The following is a 6,951-nucleotide window of genomic DNA, read 5'->3' as shown; positions in this document are numbered from 1 at the left end:
ATGGGAGAAAAAAATTACCCTATGAAGCAAAAGCAAACTGAAAAACTTCCAACTTTTCCACATTTCTACATTTTTTGATGAACTGTGCACTGTTGTGTTGTACATCACATAATGCACCACTGGACAGGGTTCAATCGAGAACAGGATGAGCACAGCCCGATGATTGATATGGAGCAGTTCTGAGTAGGACGCTTTGAAACGCTGCCTAGCAGAGATTGATTCTCCTGCACGCCCCTTAATCATACTAAGTTTCCAAGCCTAACTATGATAATGAATTGCAAAGATTAACTATGTAGTTGATGATTATCGTATTAGATGGAATTAGGAAGGAACAGGTAGGAAACCCTGCCAGTTTGAGAGTTCAGGGAACAGGGAAGGAAACCAGAAAAACAGAAGAGCCACAAAGATGAAACAGAAAGGAACACAAAGAAACAGGATTGACAAATATCACGCACAATGGACCTGGAATATTACGCACTTGTAATCATGTATTTGAGTAGCAAAACAGAGATAAAGAAAAAAGAGCCCATTTAAGTACTGAAATGGCTTTTTTTGATTTTTTTAATTTCTTGGCCTCACCACCTGGTTACTAAGTCTAAGTATAGGAAGCATTTTATGGACAAGGATCTATACACAGGACATTAAACAGAGGTATTTGGTTTCCAGAATTAAGGTGATGTGTAGCTTCTTCTTGGATGGATGTGGCTGGTTCGAGACAAGCTCTCAAGACAGCCTTGGCAGCACTGCAGTCCCTAAAGGCCACACAGAAATTGTGCCCTGACATAATTTAAGGTAATTAATGCCCCCTTAGCATGAATTCATGCTGTTTTGCATGCAGTCTATGAAAGATTACAGTTCAATCCCATCAAGATAGATCTAGCTCAACTTGGCTGAAGCTGCCCGGGCTATATAACTCCCTCATCAGGAGGAAACTCACCTTTGCGCACACCAGTCTGGGAACAAGACCGTGATAGAAAGTGGAAATGAAGCTGAAATCAAACCTGCAATCTCTGCCCTGGGGCTCCTTCGGTTCGTCCAACTAAAACAGGGGTCCTCCACAGCCCTACAACAGGTTTTCCCAAAGCAGGAATCAAACATCAAACATTTAAGAGGCTCAGAGCTCAGCGCAGTGAATAACAATCCTTTTTTCTCTGTAGCTGCATTGCACTTTCCACATCAATTCATCAAGACCACCTTTCCAAAGCCCCTCCAGGTTCAGAGAATTGTTTAGATGTTTGAAATACAAAAGAAAACCTACAGAAAAATGGGGAAGAGTGTATAAAAGGCAACAGCTCACAATGTGGATCATAGTTTTGGCCACATTAGACCCTGCTTCTATCTTTGCAGTGGATTTTTTTATTTTATTTTTTATTTTTTGTGAAGCAAGCACCATGTCTGAGAGCCCTTATCCAAATGCAGCGTGTGCCAGGACAATGAAACACCCCAGTAGGAAAGGATGCTTACTTTCAACAGGTGGACATGAGGGCTCTTATTCTTAAAATCAGGTTTTGAGAAAGTACAAAAGTACAAAAAAGTTTGGATCATTTAAGATTCTTTCCCTCAGTCCCTGCAGCCCTGGCATGTCCTGTGAGATGTGCCGTGCTGTATAGTGTTGAGCCAACCCTCTCACCACCCTTCACAAAATGTTTTAGGGACAGATTTCTTTGGACACCCAAATTGCGGAGAGGTGTTAATTATTTACTCTCTAGCACCACCTAAGAGCAGCCCCAAGTAACACAAGCTGGTGCTTGCTTTGAGGAGCATGACGTTCCCTGCACCCTAAGTGCAGCATCCCCAGAACTGTCCTCACCTGGAGACACAGGCTGCCACCAGACACCATCACCTGCCACTCACTGGACAGAAGTGTACCTCCCAAGGGTCTTGCTGGGGAGCCCACCCAAAGGAGGACTTTGGGACAAGGTGCCCACAGCCCATCCCAGGTCACCACGTGCGTTATTGGAAGGTCTGCTGCTGCCTGTGAGGGTGCTGCATGACCTCCTCCAGCAGCCACCTGCCCACACCACACTCCTACAAATTAGAAGCTAAAAAATAAATGAAGTTTCCACCTCTGGTATGTTCGGGGCAGTTCCCTAGTTCTCCCCACACACGGGCTGAGGTGGGGAGCTGGAGCCAAGCTCTAATTGATTTGGGGACATCTGTGGTGCTCCAGGAGGAAACCACCCCCGGTGCATGTGCAAGGGGCTGAGCTGTGAGTGCCCCGAGTTACCCACACTTGCTGCCACAGGAGACACCATAATTACATGTGTTGCTCAATCACAGCCATTATTCAAAAGGCCACATGCCTAAAATGCTTCAGCGGTCATTCTGCAAGGCTGGATGGGTTTGACTCGATTGGGTTTGGGGCTGCCCATTCCCAGCTTCCCCCCACAGGTGCCATGTCCAGACAGGGGAGCCGTGAGGACAGGTCAAAGGAAATTCTTTGCCCCAAATTTACCCCAAATGGAATGGAGAGGTGCTCAGGTGATCCACATAAAAAAAGCTATTGAGATATTTAAATGGTCCATTTAAGCTAGACTAGTTTAATCATGCTTAATTATTGCCTTGCTTAGTTATAACTCAGGATAAATTCTTTTTAACTCCTCACCCAATCTGTGCATATCACTACCCCTGCATCTTAGGACAGCGGCTGAATTAGAGAAGGGAGACAGGGGCTCGAGCTCCTGGGACATCCCAGGATTCAGGATGTCAAAACCTTGCACTGGTCTGGTAATGGAGAGGAAAAACAAAAATGGAGAGGAAAAACAAAACTCACAGGGGAAAAGGAAGATATGAGAGTCTCTTTTTGTATTTGTGATTTTTTTTTTTTTTTCATTCTGCACACATTGGATAGATGTGGCATTTCTGCATCTGAAAATATTTACACTGCTACTAATGAATAATGCAAAGCACCATGGATCAGCAAAGTAGAACTGGAGCAGCTTTGGGAATGGTTAGATGATTGTGATAAAAGATGCTTTTATATCTTTGTGTGTGTGTTTGTGTGGTGTAAAACTAGCTAGACTCTTTTATTTATACAATAGAAAATTACTTCAGGTACAGATGTCAAGTGAAGGGTTATGTGATTGCTGACCTTCTGGTGTCATGGCCAAACTGGAGCATAAACATTATTATTTAATTAGAAATGCACTGTTATTTTCCTGTTTTCCTGGTATTATTATTATTTTTATTTTTATTTTTTTTTAATTAAAACCTACTTGGTTTTGTGGGGTTAACATTTCAGGGCAAAAGAACTGGGCATCCAGTTATTCTCCTTCATCGTTTATCCCAGAAATGTCCACATTTGACCTGCATCTCCCAGTTATTGGTTGAGAGCCTCGCTGTTGAATAAAAACCAAGAGAGGAAGGAGAGTAAGGATTGTGGAACCTAGCCCTGGGAAAAGAATCCTGAAAATATTCAGCATATAGGATTCAAATTCTTTAATAGCTTTAGATGAACCAAAACTAGATTTTGACACAGAATAGATTTACCAACTATTAACCTGTGTGATGCCTGGGATTCTTTAGGCTGCTCTATTTCTAGAGTATATATAAAATCTGAGGAACAAGCCTTCAGGTGGCACATGTACAGCTGTCTGGGAGAGATGGCATGCTCGTGTCTGCAGGCACAGCACCCCCAAGCTCCCAGGAGATGCACACCAGCCACGCCAGGCTGGAAATCCCACCTCAGTCGCTTTGGTAAAAGTGACGCGCGGATGTAGCCATTGCCTCTGGGAGCATCTTGACGGCAGATCCACACCAGACAAGCACGATTCACTTCTCATTTTGCAGGATTTGGGTAGGTTATCATGGTCACCACACCTGCCCCAACTGGTGCAGCAGCTGCTTCCCTGGATGAAGCCGTTTCTCCTGGTGTGATTTGTAGTGCTTGAACCATGTCTCACTTCAATGATTTCTGTCCCAATGTCTTAGACACCATCCGCAGGTGCTCGCACTGTGCGAGATAAACTGGACCAAAAAGAGGGAAGGAAGACAGAAAGAGAAAAAATGATTAATGAGGAGCTCAGTGAATTGCAGCAATGATTTAGCATGCCCTCCTACCACAGCACGAGCCCACAGCCACTGTCGCAGTGCTGGCTGTGCCGTGCCACACCTTCTGGAGGTGACCCCAGAGACTCAGGAAAGCTGGGGCTTCTGCCACAAGCTTCCCAGAAACCAGCAACTCCATGGCTTGGCTTCCCATGGGGGCATCGTGATCTCTGTATTTCAGAAAGGTGTGGAGGGGTGAGGATATTCCTGGTAGTAAAGTTTTAATGCCACGTAGTGATTGTGTGCTTCATCACTGACCCTGAGCAGTGCCTGGTGGGCAGTGCAGTCACCCAGACAGTCCCATCTGAATGTGGGCTCTGAGCATCCCTGATCTGATAAATGCTATTTCCAAAGGGGGAAGCATCTGTGCGTCCTTACGTGTACATCTCTGTATCTTTCAAGGTTGCATTTCACTTCATTTTATTTTTTCCTCTACTCCCTCCCCCCTTCCCAAACCACAGACCTCAAACCACAGAGAGAATCAGTTCAGATAGCTTAAAAAGCGGAGGAATGCTGACAGACCAGGACTGCCGGGGTCTCTCCTGTTACAGCTATTGATTCATCTCGGGTAAGAGAAGGGCTTTTTGTGCCGTACCTCTGCCAAAAAAAATTAAAGGTAGAAAGAAACCACTGACACACGGAGCGAAGATTTGGCCGGGTTCTACTTCAAAGGGCTTTTTTCATCTCATGTGGAAGGAAGGAATGTTTTTACAGACCGAAACCTCCTCGTCCTCCCAACGAACATCCCTTCCACTTCCAAAAGGCTGGGATAAGGCAAGCCTGGGCTGCTGACTCCATGTGGAAGAGGAGGGTGCAGCAGGATGCTGCCTCTTTTCCTTCAGTACCTCTGCTGCATGTTCCTGTCGCTGGTTCAGAAGGAAAAGGGTGAGAGAAAAAAATCAAAAAACACCAAAGCTCTGTCTAAAGCATTTCAGAGCACTCATGCAGCATATTAGAGACTGAAAGGAGCTTTCTGGCTCCTATCTGGCTGCTGTTGCAGTCATTAATGTGGTTTTGTTCCATTATTAATGACACCAGCAAAAGAAATCAGACCTCTCAGACAAACTTGAGAGGTTCTCAAGGAGCAAAGAGGGAAGGAGAGCAATGGGGGACCCTTAAAATGGGGGAAATACCTGAGGGGGAAGGGGGAAAATAAAATTAAAATGCTGGAACTAAGCATGGAGCAGTAAAAATCTCCAGGTGTCAATAGCACCGTATGGGTGGTGAAATGAACCTTTCACAATGCCTGTAAATCATTCCCAAAGCATGCTACTTTAAGGGCACTTTATAATTAAACCAGGAGAAACTAATTCCTCACAGCCTGTGCCTTATTGTTTGATATGCCCGTGCTTCTAGAGCTGCTGTTTGGCAAACTGATTAAAATAAAACCAGAAGGGCAAGACTAATGGACGAAACCTCTGTAACCCGGAGCGGCGTATCATTACCTCCGTCTGAATGTGGTCGGACAGGATTTCGATAAAAAGCTTCGTTAGGAAAATGAGTCAAGAATACGGCGAGGTAAATAATCTCAGCATTAACGCCCCAACCTGGCTTTCTGGCGAAGTTTCTCTGGTTTAGCTGCCCCAGCAGCAGGAGAGGTCTGCTGGAGCCCCCCCCTTGGCATTTGGGGTGCTGGGAGGCAGCCACATGCTGGGGGGAATTGGGGTGCTGACCCCCTGGGGCTCACCAGAACTCAAGCACGGAGGTCAAATTAGGTTAGATTAGCTGCTAATGAACCACATGGCCATTATAGGTCCTCCTCGGAGTCAAGTGGTTTGCGCTGTGGGGCAGGAAGCTCTGGGTTCAAACACTGGTTAGGACATGGATGGTCCTTCTAAAGCCCTTAGAGCCCTAAAGTGATGCTTCTCATGCAAAGCAGTAAAATCCTCTGCTTTTTGGAAAGGCAGAGAAGGATTCAGCCTTTTGAGGGGCAAATATATCCAAGCTGGCCCCTCTCACCAGCCACTGGTAGGGCTCCTCAAACCATCCAGCCCACGAGGGTGGGAGAAATCAGACCAGGAGCAGCAAACTCCTCCGTGCCCAAGGTTTGTTGCAGAAGTTGATGGTGATGGTTTTTAAGGCAGCAGACCCTTTCTGTGCAAGCTGCAAAGCTGAGTAATGAGAAACTCTACAGAGATATGAGGCAGGAGCCACCAGACTGGGGTCCCCTCCTATCCCCATGTCCCCAACGGCAGCCCTATGCCTCTGAATTGGATTAAATACTTCCTTAATACTGAGCATTTTGTTATGTGTCGCAGTGTGTTTCTTGAGACACAGGCTTGGGGTTTGTTTGTTTGTTTGTTTGTTTGCTCAATTTTGTTTGTTTAGTTGGTTGGTTTTGTTTTTAATCTACTAGTTTTATATTTTTCCCTTTAAAAAGGTGGAATCCAAAATCTCGTTGCTGTTAATTACTGATGCAGAAAACAGACACTCGCTTCTTGTCCCAGGACTGGATTTTTGCCCTGTACTGCAAAGCCAAAACTCACAGTATCTGGGAAGAGCTTGAGACCTGGATTTCAATTTCATGACTACCAGCTGTCTTTCCAATGGAGCAGATTAAATCGATGCAACCAGCGGGATACATTTTAAATTAGTCAAAGTGCAATTAATTTTATTCAAGCCTATGCCCCATATGTTGTGCTACCAAAACAGGTCACTGGGCCAAAAGCCCCAAAATAATTTTATGAAGGTTTAAATAAATGAATAAGGGTAATGACGTAAAGTCACGTCACCATGAGACCTTCTTTAATGCTCTGAGAAATAAAACCACCATGAAGAGATGGGGTCAGGAAGAAACTTTGCCACTGGGGTTCTCTCCTAGGAGAAGGACTGCAGGACTTTTTGCTCTGGTCTCATTTTCAGCACAGGCATGATACTGGCCTGATGGAGGAAGGGGATCTGGTG

This window comes from Anas acuta, chromosome 1, assembly GCF_963932015.1.
Source record: "Anas acuta chromosome 1, bAnaAcu1.1, whole genome shotgun sequence".
Taxonomy (NCBI): Eukaryota; Metazoa; Chordata; class Aves; order Anseriformes; family Anatidae; genus Anas; species Anas acuta.
Note: the sequence above shows the minus strand (reverse complement) of the source record.